Source organism: Triturus cristatus, chromosome 2_1 (assembly GCF_964204655.1).
Source record: "Triturus cristatus chromosome 2_1, aTriCri1.1, whole genome shotgun sequence".
Classification (NCBI taxonomy): domain Eukaryota; kingdom Metazoa; phylum Chordata; class Amphibia; order Caudata; family Salamandridae; genus Triturus; species Triturus cristatus.
Window position 1 is genome coordinate 816,149,542 of NC_140581.1, and position 16,462 is coordinate 816,166,003.

Below are 16,462 nucleotides of genomic sequence, written 5' to 3' on the forward strand. Positions count from 1 at the left end.
AAATTGTATTTTCTGGGTCATTTCGCTGAGGAAGTGATTGCTGCCTTCCGGAAATATTCTAGTGTCTTTGAGCCTGAAGAAGTGACATCGGATGCTAAAGCGTTGCATAATGGTGTTTTCTCTTCCTCTAAGGCTCCTGATACGGCTCGGCGGCTGTTCGCCTTGCGGGACTCGGTGCTGGCCCTTAAAGAAAAAGCGCGCCAACGAGCAGGGGAGGAGAAGCAGTTGGATTCGTGTACAGCAGAAGGCCACTCATCCACCTCCCAGTCAGATAAGGATGGCATAGTGCATGTTAAACCAATGCGAGAGGCGGCGCCTTTGTATGTTCCTCCTAAAGGAGCGGGGACTAGCTCGGACATTACCTCCGCCGATGCTAAGGGATATTTTGTGTATAATTGGGTTTATACTCCGTGGCATAGAGCTGATGTTATGGCATTAAAGAATGCGTTGCCTGACCCCCGCAAGAATCCAGCGGCCTTCTACGAAGAAGTCGAGGGGGCCTTGAATTCTTGCGCTTTGACCTTAGCAGATATAGACCTGTTCTTTGGCCTTATTCTACCACCGGATATGTGGCGATCTGTCCGAAAGGTAGATGACATAGTTGCCTTTAAGGCTCGGTGGTCTGACCTTGAGGATGAAGATAGGGAACGGAAGCCCGCGCAGAAACCACCCCAGAGTATTTTAGATCTCCCTGCTGCTATTCTGGCTAAGCTGAAGACAATCATCCCCCCTAAAAAGATTGATTGGAATATGTTAGCTTCATGTAAACAGAAAGTTGACGAGTCAGTGGCGGACTTCTTTACGCGCTTTGAGGAGACGTTTCATGATTTTAGTGGCCAGTCGCTTACTGATGATACGGGTTGCCATCTTTTTGCGGATAAATATGTAGCTAATCTGCTGCCGGCAGTTGCGGCCCATTTGAAAGTGAGCGAGAGTTCTTGGTCTTCCGCAACCCCGACGGCCCTCCTGACTATCGCTCAGTATTATGAGCGTCAGGAGCAAGAAGCAAAGGGCCAGGAGGAAAAGAAATCGAAAGATCTAAAAACAAAGGTGATGTTGGCACAAGTATATGGCCCGCCCCGACGGGGTAGTAATAGAGGTAGGGGAGGATCTTATGGTCCTCCCTCGGGCCGATCTGATTTGAATAGGAACCAATGTGCGTATTGTAAGCAATCGGGTCATTGGGCTAGGGACTGCCCGGTGTTGCATGCTTCGCGTCAGGGGCATACTCAGGGTGGCCCGCGAGGTAGAGGGGGTTTCTCGAACTTTAGAGGGAATTCTAACGAACAGGCTCGTTTTGACTCTGCTGGGCAGCACCGAGATAGATCGAATGTTTTCAATCGCCAGCATCAGTATCAAGTGTCGGGGATTGACCGATCGGGGTACCATGATTCTCAGCATGCATAGGAATGCGTTGGATGGGGGTTAGAATCAGTTGAGGTGCCGGTCGATCAGAAGGGTCCTTATGTATCGGCTGAGATTTTGGGCTCTACTGATCAGTTCCTAGTGGATACAGGAGCGACACGTAGTGCGCTGTCTAAGCAATTGGTTCCGGGGGCTCCCCCATCCGGCTTAATGGTCACATCGGTAGGGTTTGACGGTACACTCTCCCGAAGCCCTCTTTCGCAGCCCCTCATGTTTAAGGTTGATTCTTTTTCTGCACCCTGTCCGTTTCTGCTTGCCCCGTACACACCGGACAACATTATGGGCCTTGATATGTTAAAGCATTTTAGGGCTACGATCCGCTGCTCCCCTGCTGGTGTGCGGGTAATATTGAATGACAATTACCCCCGGTCTGAACGGATGTGTGCGATGTCAGAGGATGCGCTGTTAGCTACCCTCCCTCGTGCTTTGTGGGCAACGTCGGATACTGATGTGGGACAAATGGTGATTCCACCGGTCCACATTAGTGTCCAGGAGGGGGCGGTGTTACCACGCCTCCCACAGTACCGTATTTCCCAGGAGGGCGAGGAGGCTCTCATACAGATAGTGCAGGATTTGATTGCGGTAGGGGTAGTGGAGGAAGTTCCCTACAACATCTGTAACAGTCCGATTCTTCCCATACTGAAAAAGGATACGGATGCCAGGGTTTATCGGTTTATAATTGATTTGAGAGAAGTAAACAAGATCGTGATACCTCAGTACCCAGTGGTTTCCGATATCACGACGTTGCTTACTTTGGTCCCGCCTACGGCGACTATGTTCTCAGTGATCGATTTGAAGAATGCCTTCTTTTCCATTCCCATTCACCCTGATAGCCGATATCTTTTTGGGTTTACATTAAATAATAGATCTTATCGTTTTTGTAGGATTCCCCAGGGCTACACAGAAAGCCCTAGCATTTACAGTCAGGCTTTGAAAAGACAATTGGATTCCTTTGTTCTGCTCGAGGGGGTCGCCCTCATTCAATATGTCGATGACATCTTGCTGGCGGCTGACACCCTGGAGTTGTGTGAACGAAGTACGTTATCCTTACTTTCCTTTTTAGCATCCCACAATCATAAGGTATCTAGGAAGAAATTGCAATTCTGTAGACCAAAGGTGACTTATTTGGGTCACCTTTTGTCTAAGGAGGGGCGTGCACTCACACCGGATCGTATCCAAGTAATTTTGGACACACCGAGACCGTCCACGCAGAAGGATGTGCGTGCATTTTTGGGTCTTGTTTCTTTTTGTAGACAGTGGATATTGGGGTTTTCACATATAGCTAACCCATTGTTAGCCCTCTTGACAAAGGACACGCCTATCCCAATCCCTTGGTCAGATGAGTGTGATACTGCTTTTCAGCAACTACGACAGGCCCTTTGTTCAGCACCAGTGTTAGGGACCCCTGATTATGCAAAACCCTTTTCGTTGTATGTGCATGAGAAAGATGGATGTGCATTATCAGTTTTAGTGCAGATGCACGGCGATAAGCAGCGCCCTTGTGCATATTTTTCGGCTGTACTTGATCCTGTCGCCCGAGCATTACCAGGGTGTTTTCGCTCGGTTGCGGCGACAGCTGTGTCAATACGCCAAAGTGAGGGAATTGTGTTATCTCATAAGCTGTTGGTATTAGTCCCCCATGCTGTCGATGCCCTGCTTAATCAGACGAAGACGCAGCATCTGACCAGTGCCCGCTTAACGGGATATGAGTTGACGCTTTTGGCTCCTCATATTACGTTGAAAAGGTGCGTAACGTTAAACCCGGCAACATTGTTGCCATACCCCGAAACCCAGCCTGAGGCGCGGAAAGCACATGATTGTATTCTCGTGACTGAGGAACAAACAAAGGGTCGTATTGATCTCCAGGATACGCCCTTTCCAGATGTAGATGGAGAACTGTGGGTGGACGGATCATGCCTGAAGCTACCAGATGGTACGACTTCAGCAGCGTATGCAATTACCACATTACAAACGATAGTGGAGACAGCACGCATACCACAGAAATCAGCTCAAGCAGCGGAACTGATAGCATTAACACGAGCATGTGAGCTCAGTACAGGATTATGTGTGAATGTTTATACAGATAGCCGCTATGCCTTCGGAGTAGCGCATGACTTCGGCCTACTCTGGAAGGAGAGAGGGTTTTTAACGTCACATGGGGTACAGATAATGCATGGAGAGTTAGTTCACAATCTTTTAACTGCATTGACATATCCAAAGAAAATTGCCATCGTTAAGTGTAACGCCCATAGGAAAGTAGTTGATAAAGTTGGAGAAGGGAATGCGTTAGCAGATCGAGTAGCACGGGAGACTGCGATGCAGCCCGGTACTACTGCCATGTATGTAGTAAAGTCACAGGTGGAAAGATGGCATGATGCGAAGGAGGAAGTGCGAGAAATGCAGAGGACCGCTTCTGACAAAGAGCGGGAACAATGGGCCAGCGAGGGAGAACTGGATGACGAGGGCTGCTGGAGAAATAAGCAGATGGATAGATGGAAATTACCCACGGCCTTTGTACAACCTATGGTTCAGATGGCACATGGGCTAGCACATGTTGGAGCTTCCGCAATTGTGAAATTGCTTACCCAAGTCTGGGAGCATCCAGAGATTGCTAGCACAGCAAAGAGGGTGGTGCAGACCTGTATGATCTGCCTGAGGTATAACCCAGGAAAGGGTACTCGAACTCCAGCAGGAGGATTTGTGACACCTACTGCACCCTTCGAGGTTTTGCAGATGGATTACATCCAGCTTGAGCGCTGTAACAATCTGAAGTATGTTCTAGTAGTGGTCTGCGCTTTCAGCAAATTGGTTGAAGCGTACCCTACGAAAGACAATACTGCAATGACTACTGCGAAGTTGCTGCTGAAAGAGTTCTTCCCCCGATATGGCGTTTGTAGACTTCTGTGGAGTGATAATGGGCCTCACTTTGTAGCGGATGTTATAAAGTACGTCTTGAAGGGCCTGGGCATCACCCAGAAGTTTCACGCGGTATTCCACCCTCAGTCTGCAGGACTAGTCGAGAAGTATAATGGTACACTGAAGCTCAAGATCGCTAAAATTCAAGCTTCGACGTCTTTGACTTGGCCAGATGCTCTACCGCTGGCGTTATTGTCAATTAGATCGGTACCACACTCTCGAACTGGCCTTACACCGTACGAGATTGTATTTGGGCGCCCAATGAATATTTGGGGTCCACCAAAACCCAAGGCTGTGTATGATGTACCTTGTGTGATGATGAATGATTATCTGGCACAGTTAACGGATAACTTGGTTTCTATTCATCAACAGGTCCGAGAGGCGCTCCCTGATCGGTCTACCGGTGAAGGACATGGTCTCCGACCTGGTGACAACGTGATGGTGAAAATCTTTGACAGAACAAACAGCTTGGAACCGAGATGGGTGGGTCCTGAGCAGGTCCTCCTCGCAACGAGGACGGCTGTGCGAGTCTCCAACAGAAAGAATTGGATCCATTCCCTGCACTGTAGGAAGGTGCCACCCGGATTGGTGGAACCTGCCGTGCTGACCGATCAACGAGAAATCCTGGCTGTAGAGACAGGCCGTGCTGCGGAGCCAAACGTCACTGAGGAGCTCTTTCCGGACCACGCGACTCCTGGAGGAAGGCGATATCATCTTCGACCAAGGAAGTGAGTTCTCCAGTACCGGGACATACTGTCAGAACGGCCCTTGGGTTAGTGAAACGGAGAGCCGATGAGGCAAGGGGGGGGGATCAGCCCTGCATTAGTGTAGCGACACCCGTCTTGGCCCGCTGGTGAAGAAATCGACCGCTGCCCAAGGGGAAGAGTTCTGACAGACTTTTAGTTTCAGGAAGATATTGGGTTTTCATTTTTGACATGGAGAAAAAGAAAATCCTTTGTGCATCAGGGTTCATGTTGACAGTAGCTATTGTTGGGATAACCACATGGTTTGTGGAGGATGTAACTCCCGCTCGGAAAATACTTGTGTTGACAACTCCGGTGCCTGAGGAGCACTACTTTTATACATTACCGTATCAAGAGTTGAAGCATCGACAGTCTTACTTGAATAACACTTTCATCCAGATGCTGCATCATACCCACGTTGCTACGAACGCTACGAACTGTTGGATATGTGGGATGATGCCAGCCCATCAGAAGAAAGGAGGTACGCCATTCATACCACTTCCTTTCTCTCACAATGGCTCTTGTAGAGCATGGTACACTTTGCTTTTTGCCACTCGGAAACCGACAGTGTGATGATTGCTCTTCAGACTCAATAAAGAATGTCATCAGGATAAAAATGGGTATCCGCAAGCGAATGGGACAATTTGGGAGTGGGAAGAGTACCGACCAGACAATGAATCCATTCCCTACATCTTCACGAACACAAGAGACACTGTGGGGAAGGGCAAATTTGTGATTCAAGTAGCACAAGCTCAAGCGGACCTGTGTGTCCAGAGTGTGGGTTTTATTCCTGTTGGTGTCAGTGATTGCATCACTGTCCTGAACATTGATGGATTGAATAATAGTACCTTTCTAGCGTCCCATAATACATACTTTGTGTGCGGAAATAAAGGTTATTACCGTCTGCCGGCTGGGTGGTCTGGGGTATGCTATGTATCATTTCTATTACCTCCTGTATTCCTAGCACCCGCATCTTATCATAAGGATCTGAAATTATTGAATAATGTGACTGTAAATAGGTATAAACGTACTTTATCAATTGATGATGTAGATCAGACTGATACCAGTCTGCAACAGTATATTGATTTTAACTTAGGACTGTTTTTCTTTGTTGGAGCTGCTCTGAACAGTAGGAAGATCCGAAGATTAACAAGAGTGGTAGAGGCTGTGACAAACCAGACTGCTGCTGCTCTTGGGAATATTACGGAGGAATTGCAAATTACTAGAATTGTTGCATTGCAGAATCGTATGGTATTAGACGTTATGCTGGCTGACAGAGGAGGAGCATGTAAAATTATTGGGAGTAGCTGTTGTGTGTTTATCCCTGATCATACGCCATCAGTTTATAATGCCATCAACAAACTACATAAAATTGCAGCTGAAATCCATACAGAAAACGGCACTTGGTCCTTTTCTGGATGGTTTTGGGCATTGATTACTGCCTGGGGATGGAAGGTTTTAACTGGTCTTTGTATTATTGTAACAGTTCTGTTTTCTTGTTGTATCTGTGTTCAATGTGGTCCTTTGCTCTGCTCCTTATGCGTATCATTCTGTATCCCTGATAAGAAAGCTATTGCCGATGTTGCTCACCAGAAACGTTTAGCTAAAGAAGTCGAAGAAATGATGACAATTGACATATATGATGATTATCCTAACAAACCGGATGTCTTCAGTAAATGCTGAAAGGGTCGTCTGTTGTAAATTGAAACAACGATGTGATTAAGCATTTACTAAAGACATTAATTCCCTTACTTTAGATCATGTTTTCTCTGTTATGTTGACCGAAGTTCAGACTCCATTTTGTATTGTCATGCTTCCACGTGTTCCCCACGAGAAGAGTCCAACCTCTGTGTTAGTTGCTCTTGTAATCTGCCTAGTAACAGTCTATAAATAGCTCCTTTGTCCATCTGGCGCATGCCCAGACTTGACCACATCTGTTATCAGTTAGCCTTGCTTGACCATGTTTTCGCGGGCTCAAGGAGTGTGTTAGCTCCGCCCACATATTGATTCAGTATCGAAAATGACCATAAATGGTAATGTTCTTTGGCCTCATGTTGTATCCACCCACTTATGAGCCCCTCTATTGTGTATAAAAGGGGACCATGTACGCAAGTTCTTTGTGCTACTCTATGCAATACTGAAGAGTGTTGTGTGGATTGTAGGACCACCCTTAAGGGTTAATAAATGCTGTCTTTGTACTTTGCAGTTTCCGTGCCAACTTCCTTATAGATTCCATTACAGGAGAGCGAACCCTTGTGTCCTGCGGGCCTAGCTGGGGCTTGTATTCATCAAGGGCAGGACACTTACGGACGTAGTGACCCTTCTTACCGCAGTACATACACAGGCCTTGTGTTCGTCTGCACTCCCTTTCAGTCTTTGACAATGGAGCACGGACAGCTCCTACTTCCATAGGCTCCGATGCCGCCCCACTTCCCACGGCTTCCTTACTCATTCTTTCTCACCGAAACCTATCGCCTCCTCGGTCTGTAATCCAACCGTCCAAACGTAAGGCTAGACTTATTATAGCCTAACACGTTTTGGGCTGGGGATATATTCGAGCTATGACATCCTTTAATTCATTGCATAGGCCCTGATAGAACAGAGACATTCTCTTCTCTTCAGGCCATGCTGCTTCCGCTACCAAACGATTAAGCGTGGTTAAATAAGTTACTAACTCTGTTCTTCCTTGTTTTAAGTCCAAAAGCTCCCTATCAGCGCTAAACGTGGTAGTTCTTCTGTCAAAAACACCCTCCAAAGCTGTTCTGAAATCCTCCCAATCAGATAAAACCGGATCGTTATGGCGTACCAAGGGAACCGCCCAATTGGCTGCATCTCCAGCCAAGTAGGAGATAGCAAACGCCACCCTAGAATGATTGGTAGGAAATGATGAAGGCCTACAAGAGAAGTGCATCAATATCTGAGTGAGGAACACTTGTATCTTATGGGGATCTCCTGAATATCTCTCGGGGTTGGCTAACGGAATAGGGGGGGGTACCGTGACCTGTATCGGATGCATACCTGATCCTACATCAAAAGGATTCCTTGACACCCTCTCCACTTTGTCCCGTAAATCCGCCGTTTCTGCCCTAGAGGCTACCAACTCCCGCTGTACAGCGGCAAGAGCAACTAAGACCTCTTCGATAACGCGTCTCTAACCACCCCCCGAACTGGGAGGAGTCTCAATACGTGGGTGCGTAATTCTGTCAAGAATCAGTCCCAGGTCCAAACACTCCTCAGGATTCGGGCGACGCTATATGGGGTCCACCTCTCGACGTCACCAACTTCCTGCACTGAAGGCACGGAAGACTGGAGCAATCGAGCGAGGGAAGGGAAGGATGGGAACAGCGGGGAGTAGAACCTGTAAAGAAAAGTTAACATACAAACCAAAACATAACACAATGCAAGCCAAAATACCTACTCTCAGTACTTCTCGCTACTTTGTACAGTTATGATGATGAGCTTCCTTATTTCCTCATAAACACTCATACCATCACTCATGTCGTAACCATACACAACTTGCATCAGCTGACAAAGCAATAGAAGACCCATTAAGTCTGGGTTATATCTTTGTACAACTTTTGATAAGAGAGAGGATTGGCGGTCTCCTTCTCTGTTCGTGATTGAGGGAAGGTTCTGAACGTAATCAGTGGAGCCTAACAGGACTCTAGGTCTGTGCAAGTACAGAGAAGGCAGTACCTCAGAGAGCAGGGCCCCCCGTCTGTTAAACTTTGGTGGGTTTTGTTTTATGGTCTCTAAAATGTTATAGCACAAAGTCTGCTGGATGTTCACTCCAGCGTTAACCCCGAAATGAAGTAATAATGACACCCCACCTGTCTATGCACCAGAAATCTCCTCTAAGCTAAGTAGTCGACTTCGCACTGATGCCGAACACTAATAGACATAGGTCTTACTCCAGACCAATTACGGGTGATTTCTATGACAAGAAAAACTGCAAATGGCCAGCCGGCCATGGACGCCTTTAAGTTGCACAAATGTTTGTTCCTTTACGACTAAGACACCCCCCCACATCGGATACTTACTGTTTGCCGGTTTAGTGACTCTGCCGGGGTAGCGGGTATCTCGGAACCCTCCTGCGAGTAGTGCGGTAGTCACTGCTGATCCTGTGATGGCATCCAAGCCCACAGTCTCGCCGCATGGAAACCCAGGATACGGAAACAGCTCTCTAATCTGCTTGGTCTCAGTCCTCGATATTCGGAATGCCGAAGCTCTCGGCCAAAGGGTGCAGCAATCCCCGCGTCTCACTCCAATACCGCGGGAAAGAGTTTTACGGGACGCCGCCCGTCTGTTCTGGAAATCGTTAATTATGCACAACGTCGTGCGTGCGTTCCGGGCGTTTTATGCCCGTGGCTCCTCCCACGCTACACATGGGATTCTGGGACCATAGTCTCGGCAGGCGCTCCGCATACAGATCCTGACAGGACGGGAGTCTGCTATAGTGTGAATTTGTGATTAACAAGTGTCGTGAAGGTACTAGTATCATTTCCACTAATTGCGAAATTCTCTACATTCAATCTCCTGGTTTTCTGCTGTTTAGGCTGAGCAGACAAGTTTTTAATTGTATATTTGTGTGTGTTTGGTGCTAAAAAGCATTGTAGTGTGTTTCCCTATTCCTGAAAAAGTCGAGCTACAATTGGATGAGAGTCACACTTGTTTTGGTGAGATGTCATCACAAAGTCACTCTCTCAATGGTTGGTTGCCTCTGTAACTGTGCTGTGATTGACCTTTGCTATAGCTGTACTGGTACTGGTCGTTGCTTGTTTATTTTTTGAGGCTTTTGGATTATTTCGAGTGAAAATAATGGATGTTGTATTGGATATCTGACTTTATACATGCATGTGGCTAAAAGACTGACAAGAGTATACCTCTGGTGACAAAGACATTGCAATTTCCTTTAAAGTGTACCTTTAATAATAGATAGCTTGATGTCCTATGACACACAATGTGTGGAAGAAAGCTGCAACTTTGTCCTAATCAATATCAAGCACTGAATGATTTGCATTGAATGGTCATAGCGAAGGTGAGAATGAAAATGAAGTGAGTCCATAAACTCAATAAGCCAGTGGATGGAATCCAAGTTAGGCATTCAGAAAAGAGCATGGAGAGAGGACATGAAAGAATGAGAGTTTTCTCTGTAATATTTAATGAGTTAGATAAAGAGAAAGATGAGGATTTCGTAAGTGATAGGCAAAAACAGCAACCAAGTGCAGGTAATACTGTAAGTACAAGTGCTCCACTTGAGAGTACTCTGCCAGCTTTAGCTGTACCCAGTTGGATAACAATTGCTGTGAATGCAGTGGTTTCTGTTGTAGAAGCAGTAGCTACCACATCAGTTCAGAGGCGAGGAATTAACATTGATCTAGGAAGCAGCAACGTGTGCAAATGAGAAACATAATAATCTTAATGATTTAGCTGATGAAAGTGGAGCCGAACAATAAGCTTGCAGAAAAAAACAAAATGGAATAGAGTGAAGCAGAAATAGCAGACATGGGTCTAATAAATTTGCAAGCTCACATAAAAGACTTTGTTAAGTGCATAAAAGATTAAAGGGATTTTAGAAAAGTTAGGGGCAAGTGGAGGAAGAAGGTTAGTTCTTAAAAAAAGAAAAATATTGACACAGAAAAGAGAGTCAAATGTGGTCATGAGTGATCCAAAATCACAATTGATTTCCTTTACGAGAAATATATGGAGGGAATTGCGTGCATGTTTCTTGTTCCACAAGTGATTTCTATGTTTTTACAACAAATGTTCCTAATGAGAGGAACCTGACAAATGGTAAAAAGAGGTTGACATATTGGTGACAATTTTGAAGGTGCTTTGAACTGATTTGGATATGTTGTTTCAAATGATTTCCTAGTGATTTGTTGGCAGAATGTAGTGTGGCAGTTGCATGCCCAACACTAAAACCGGCAGGGGTTCCGCCTAATACTACTACTCCAGCTGATTTGGATACTGAAAAATACAGAGCAGTGATAGAGCATTTAAAAACAAATGGTGCCAAAGAAGGAAGTCAATTAGGCAAAAATAATGAGAGTCACACAAGAGCCAAAGGAGTCAGTGCATGCTTAATTTGAGAGGCTTTTGCAGATCTACAGTAGGTACTGCTGAGTTGAAGAGCCCAAACAGAAGACATTAGTGTATTTGTATCAGCTTTTGCGTGGGTTTGCATCCAGAGCTAATATCTCATATTCAGCAGAGTATAATGTGTTGGCAGACAAAGAGTTTTGACAAGTTACTGAAGTATGACAATTACTGTTTTGGCACAAAGCAGAAAAAGTTCAAAGACAAGTTGATGACTGCGCAGACAAAGCAGATTTATTGAAGACATAGAAATCAGATGATGAATTCTGATTCAAATTTTGTGCAGCCTGAAAATCCTGGTATGAATTGGATGGAGTGAGCGAGAACAGGGAATGAGATGGCATAAATGTGGGCTCTGAGTCAACGTTCAGGGTTTATGAAGAATTCTGGAATCAATGCCAATGTCAGTTTGATGAAGGTGAGCATCAATTGTCACATCTGTGGAAAATTGAGCACTTCAAGCTCAAATGTAGACAGACTCAAGATCACCTTCAAAATAATTGTTGTCCCCAGATGCAACAAAACGCAAATCAAATGCAGATACAGCTTGTAACCCCCGCCCAAAAGCCTCCTATGCAAAATGTGCAAAATCAGGGACTGTTTCATATGAACATGCTCATAGCTCCAGTGTTGCAGCAAAATATGAGAAACAAGATGCCATCCGACCCAGGTTATTAGAAGAATCCATTGGTTCTAAGCTATGATTTCCCCAATCTCACCAAATGCGAATACATTTGCAATGACAGTGCCTGTGGGGAAGGGAGGAATGTGTGCTTTGTGCAGTCTTAGAGGTAGACACGAGTTACCCATACATAAATTCATAATATGTGATTCAAGTTCTGTTAGTTTACTTACCAGAAACTTGCTTTGCATGATGAATTGCATGATTTATTGTAAACCAGGTGGTGCTGCGGTTGAAACTCAAGATGAAGACTCAGGGGCTTATTTACAAGCCCCTTGCACCACCGGTGTTCCAATTTTAATATGGAAAAAACGTGAAATACCAGCGGTGCAAGGGGCTTGTAAATAAGCCCCTCAGTATTTAAAATAAAGTCACAAGAATCAAGAGTTCAGTTGTTTCCACTTCTTACAAAAGATGACTTTCCTCAGGATTTATGACATACTGTGTAAGAAGGGGAATGGGATTTCACAGGAAAAAAAATAAAACTGATAAAAATGTGAAAATCCAGTAAGAATATATGTCAAACCAAACACAGTAAATTCTGGAATTCGACAATATATACACTTTCACAAGAAACAGAGGAGGGAATGAAGCCAATCATAGAAAAGATGTTAGAACAGGTTATTCTACGGGGTGCGCTTTGTATTCCTTGTAACTCTCCTGTAGGGAGAATTAAAAGTGTTAAGGGGACACTACTCAGAGCTGTCTGGCTTTACACACTTGGCTCTGTGTAAAACAAGGGGATAGCAGCAAACTGTCTCCAAAGTTTATACTGACTCTGCTCTCGATCAAGGGTGCGTGCTTGTTCCCCTGCTGTTCAATCTTTACATCTCAGACTTGTCAGTCGAATTTGATGAGGTTAATGCGTGTGCCCCAAATTTGACAGGCTGACCAATTTTAAACGTATGCAGAACTTTCTAATTTATGCAGATAACCTTCTATTACTCAGTAAGATGCCGGTAGGCCTTCAAAGACTACTTGACACATTGCACGCCTTTACAATTAAATCTAAATTCGTCATCGACCTTGGTAAAAACCTAGACCCTCAAAATAGGAAAAAAAATCAACATTCCAGGTTCATGGGCCATCAATGGTGAAACACTTGAAAATGGAATGAAGTGCAAATACCCAGGAGTTATCATTGACAAAAGGGTTCATACATTGCACACAGCCAACTAATGAAGTCTAAAACTGTGGCACTGACAACAGTATTCCATAGATTAACATAATTAATGTGGGGGTCCCACGTTCAGCCCACTACTAAAAGTTATGAATACCAAATGGTTTCCCTCTATCACACATGGATGTGAAATAATGAGGGCAAGCATGTTGCAGTACTGGACCTTCTAATGCCTAAAACGTATAAGTCTATCTTCAGACTCCAGAGCACACATCACATGCCAAAGTGTGTCTCAAGTTGGGCCTGGTCACACAAGACGTAGCATGCAGATGCTCCTTCTTAAAAATGATCCACATGCTCCAATCTGCTCTACCGGATACCTTAGACTATCTCACATGGTCAGACTATCTGTTGATATCAACACAGAGTTGATATAGCACATGAATTTGCACCATGTGTTTACTGAGATGTGTGTTTTCTTATTTGCTACCTGTTTGTTGATATATGTCAATTTATATTACTATAGAGCTCTACATGGGGAGGAACACTGTTGATGGTAGAGTCAGACCTTATTAATTTGCTTAGGGTAAGGTTTTTAGGAATATCTCCACACCCTGGCTGTGGTGGTGGCGTACACTGGGGATTTATGCTGTTTGTTATTATGCATAAGCTTGTATTGTATTGTATTGTATTGAAGTTTGTATAGCTCGCTGTCACCCTACGGGTATCCCGGCGCTCTGACAAAACAGTTATCGCTTATGCTGGGAGAATGGCCAAGACGGAGATAATCAGGCTGCAGGGAAAAGCCAGGTCTTAAGGCTCTTTCTGAATTCCATTCCCACCCATCCTGGCACGTTTGAATCTAGGTTGTGCCAGCAAGTTAGCGCTGGAGGAACGCAACTGTCTCGGGGGAAGATACCATGTAAATCTTTCCTGAAGAAAGACCGGGCCCGTCCCATGTGTTGCTTTATGGATCAGACAAAGGGATTTAAAAAGGACCCTTTCTCTGACTGGCAGCCAGTGGAGCTCTCGCAGCGCCTGAGTGGAAGAGGAGTCGCGCCTGCGATTTAGCGCCAACTTCGCTGCCGCCGACTGAACTCTCTGTACTCCCTGCAGAATATACTGGGGGGCCGCTAAATACAGGGATTTACAGTAATCCATTCTACTGAGTACCGTACTCCTTACGATCAAGGCTCGCATGTCTTCTGGTAAGAGCGGAAGAATCCGGCGTAGTAGTCGTAGTAGCCCGAAACACACGCTGACTGTCTTACTTGCCTGCGAGTCCAATTGGAGATTACTGTCAAACAGGAATCCGAGGTTACCTATTATGTGTGCTGGAGCCAGTGGAGCCTCATCCGGGGCAAGCCTGAACTCCACCGGCAGATGTTGAATCTGCCTTAACGGCGAGTAGTACAATACCTCAGTTTTTTCTCCATTAAACTGCAGGGAGTTTCTCCACAGCCAATCTGTGGTCAGACTCATACAATTTTGAAATTGTTCTAGGGAGACCGCCTGTTTTCCTTCCAATGAAAATGCCAATTGCGTATCATCTGCATAGTTTACTAGCTCAACCCCAGACGCCTTGATGATCGAGAATAGTGGTTGTAAGTATATGTTAAAAAGAATGGGGCTGATGCTGGAGCCCTGTGGTACCCCATACGCTACTGGGGATTTTCCAGAGGAAAACGGCCCCAGAGTTACCACCTGTTGTCTCCCCGCCAGGTAAGAGTGGAGCCACTGTAGTGCTCGGCCCTTTACCCCTATTTCCTCCAATCGCTCTAACAGAATTGGATGACTTACTGTGTCGAATGCGGCTGACATATCCAGGAGCACCAGAACAACAGTGCTCCCGGTGTCAGCCCGCATTCGCATATTGTCCATCATAGTGACCAGGGCCGACTCCGTCCCGTGGCCGGGATGGAAGCCGAACTGGTCCGTATCTAGCAAGTGATGCTCTTCCAGATATTCTAAGAGAGATCTGCTCACAGCCTTTTCCAGGATTTTAATAGGAAAAGGAAGGAGGGAGATAGGCCAAAAGTTAGCCGGGTTAGTTGGATCCAGGGTAGGCTTTTTAATAAGAGGGGACACCACCGCCTGCTTCCATCCCTCCGGAACTGATCCTACTTCGAGAGATTGGTTGCAGATCTGACGCAGCCAAGGGAAAGTCAAGTGGCCATATGACTTCCACACTTTCTGGGGCAGGGGGTCAAGGGGTGAGCCGGAGGAGATACTATAGGCCATAGTATCAAAGGTAAGATCAGTAAAGGTAGGGAAGGTGACCAGAGAATATTGCTGGTCCGGGGACCCCTTGGTTACCTCTTTACCAAAGTCCTGAGCAGCTGCTTCGTTGTCCTTAAGAAGGTCAACAATCTTAGCCACTTTATCTTTAAAATGAGTGGCGATCTCGTCACACAACTTTTGTGTGGCTTCTACTTTGTTCTCCAGACATGATGGGGCTGATATGGTTCTTTCAATTCTAAAAAGCTCCTTAATCCCGTTTGGGGCTTGCACAATGGACTGAGCATAAAAGTTAGGCTTACTTTCCAAAATAAGCAGCTTGTACCTGCTCAGTACTATCTTTAAAGTAGCCTTATCCCTATCCAGATACCCCTTCCTCCATATCCTTTCGGCCTTCTTACATTGTGATCTTAATTGTCTCAGGTCTTCATTATACCAGGGCGCTGAAATTTTATTCCTGGTTTTTATTTTTTTCATCGGGATTAGATCATCTAGAGCAACAGTGATATACTCCTGGTAGATGTTATAGTTGTCCTCCACCGTACTGGAAGCCTGGAAAGGGCTCACTGTAGGTGGTATTAAGAGGGCACCCGTCCTTGCTAATTTAGTCCAGTTTCTACCTTTCCGATACAGCACGGTGGTTTTGGCTTGGACAGGATAATCAACTAACCGCATTTTAAAATGGATGAGGTAGTGGTCTGTCCAAATTTGGGGGGTAATGTTTAAGAGTTCCACCTCTGACTCGTTTGCGAATAAGAGATCAAGTATATGTCCTCCCTGGTGAGTCGGGGAGATAACTAACTGTTGGAGACCAAGATTTTTACATGTGTATTTCAGATCTCTCAGCTGGTTCTTCATACTGGCATTCTCCCACCAATTGAAGTCGCCCAGGATGACCATATTAGAGTGTGATAAGGATAGATTAGTAATGGTGTTCAGGAGGAGTTGCTGTGATGTATTGCTCCCTGGAGGGCGGCAACACAGCAATCCTGTAAAGAGATTACCTCTAGCTTCCTGAAGCGAAAAGCCCATCAGTTCAATACCCTCTAGCTTATCCACCTGTAACAGAGTGAAATTGAGTTCCTCCCTAAAAATCAGTCCCACCCCTCCTCCCATGCCCTCCTCCCTAGGTTTATGTATGATTTTGAATCCATCGGGGCAGGCGAGGCCAATCTCCACAGCTGATTCCGCTCTGATCCAGGTTTCAGTAAGAAACAGGGCATCTAGCTTCATATCGTC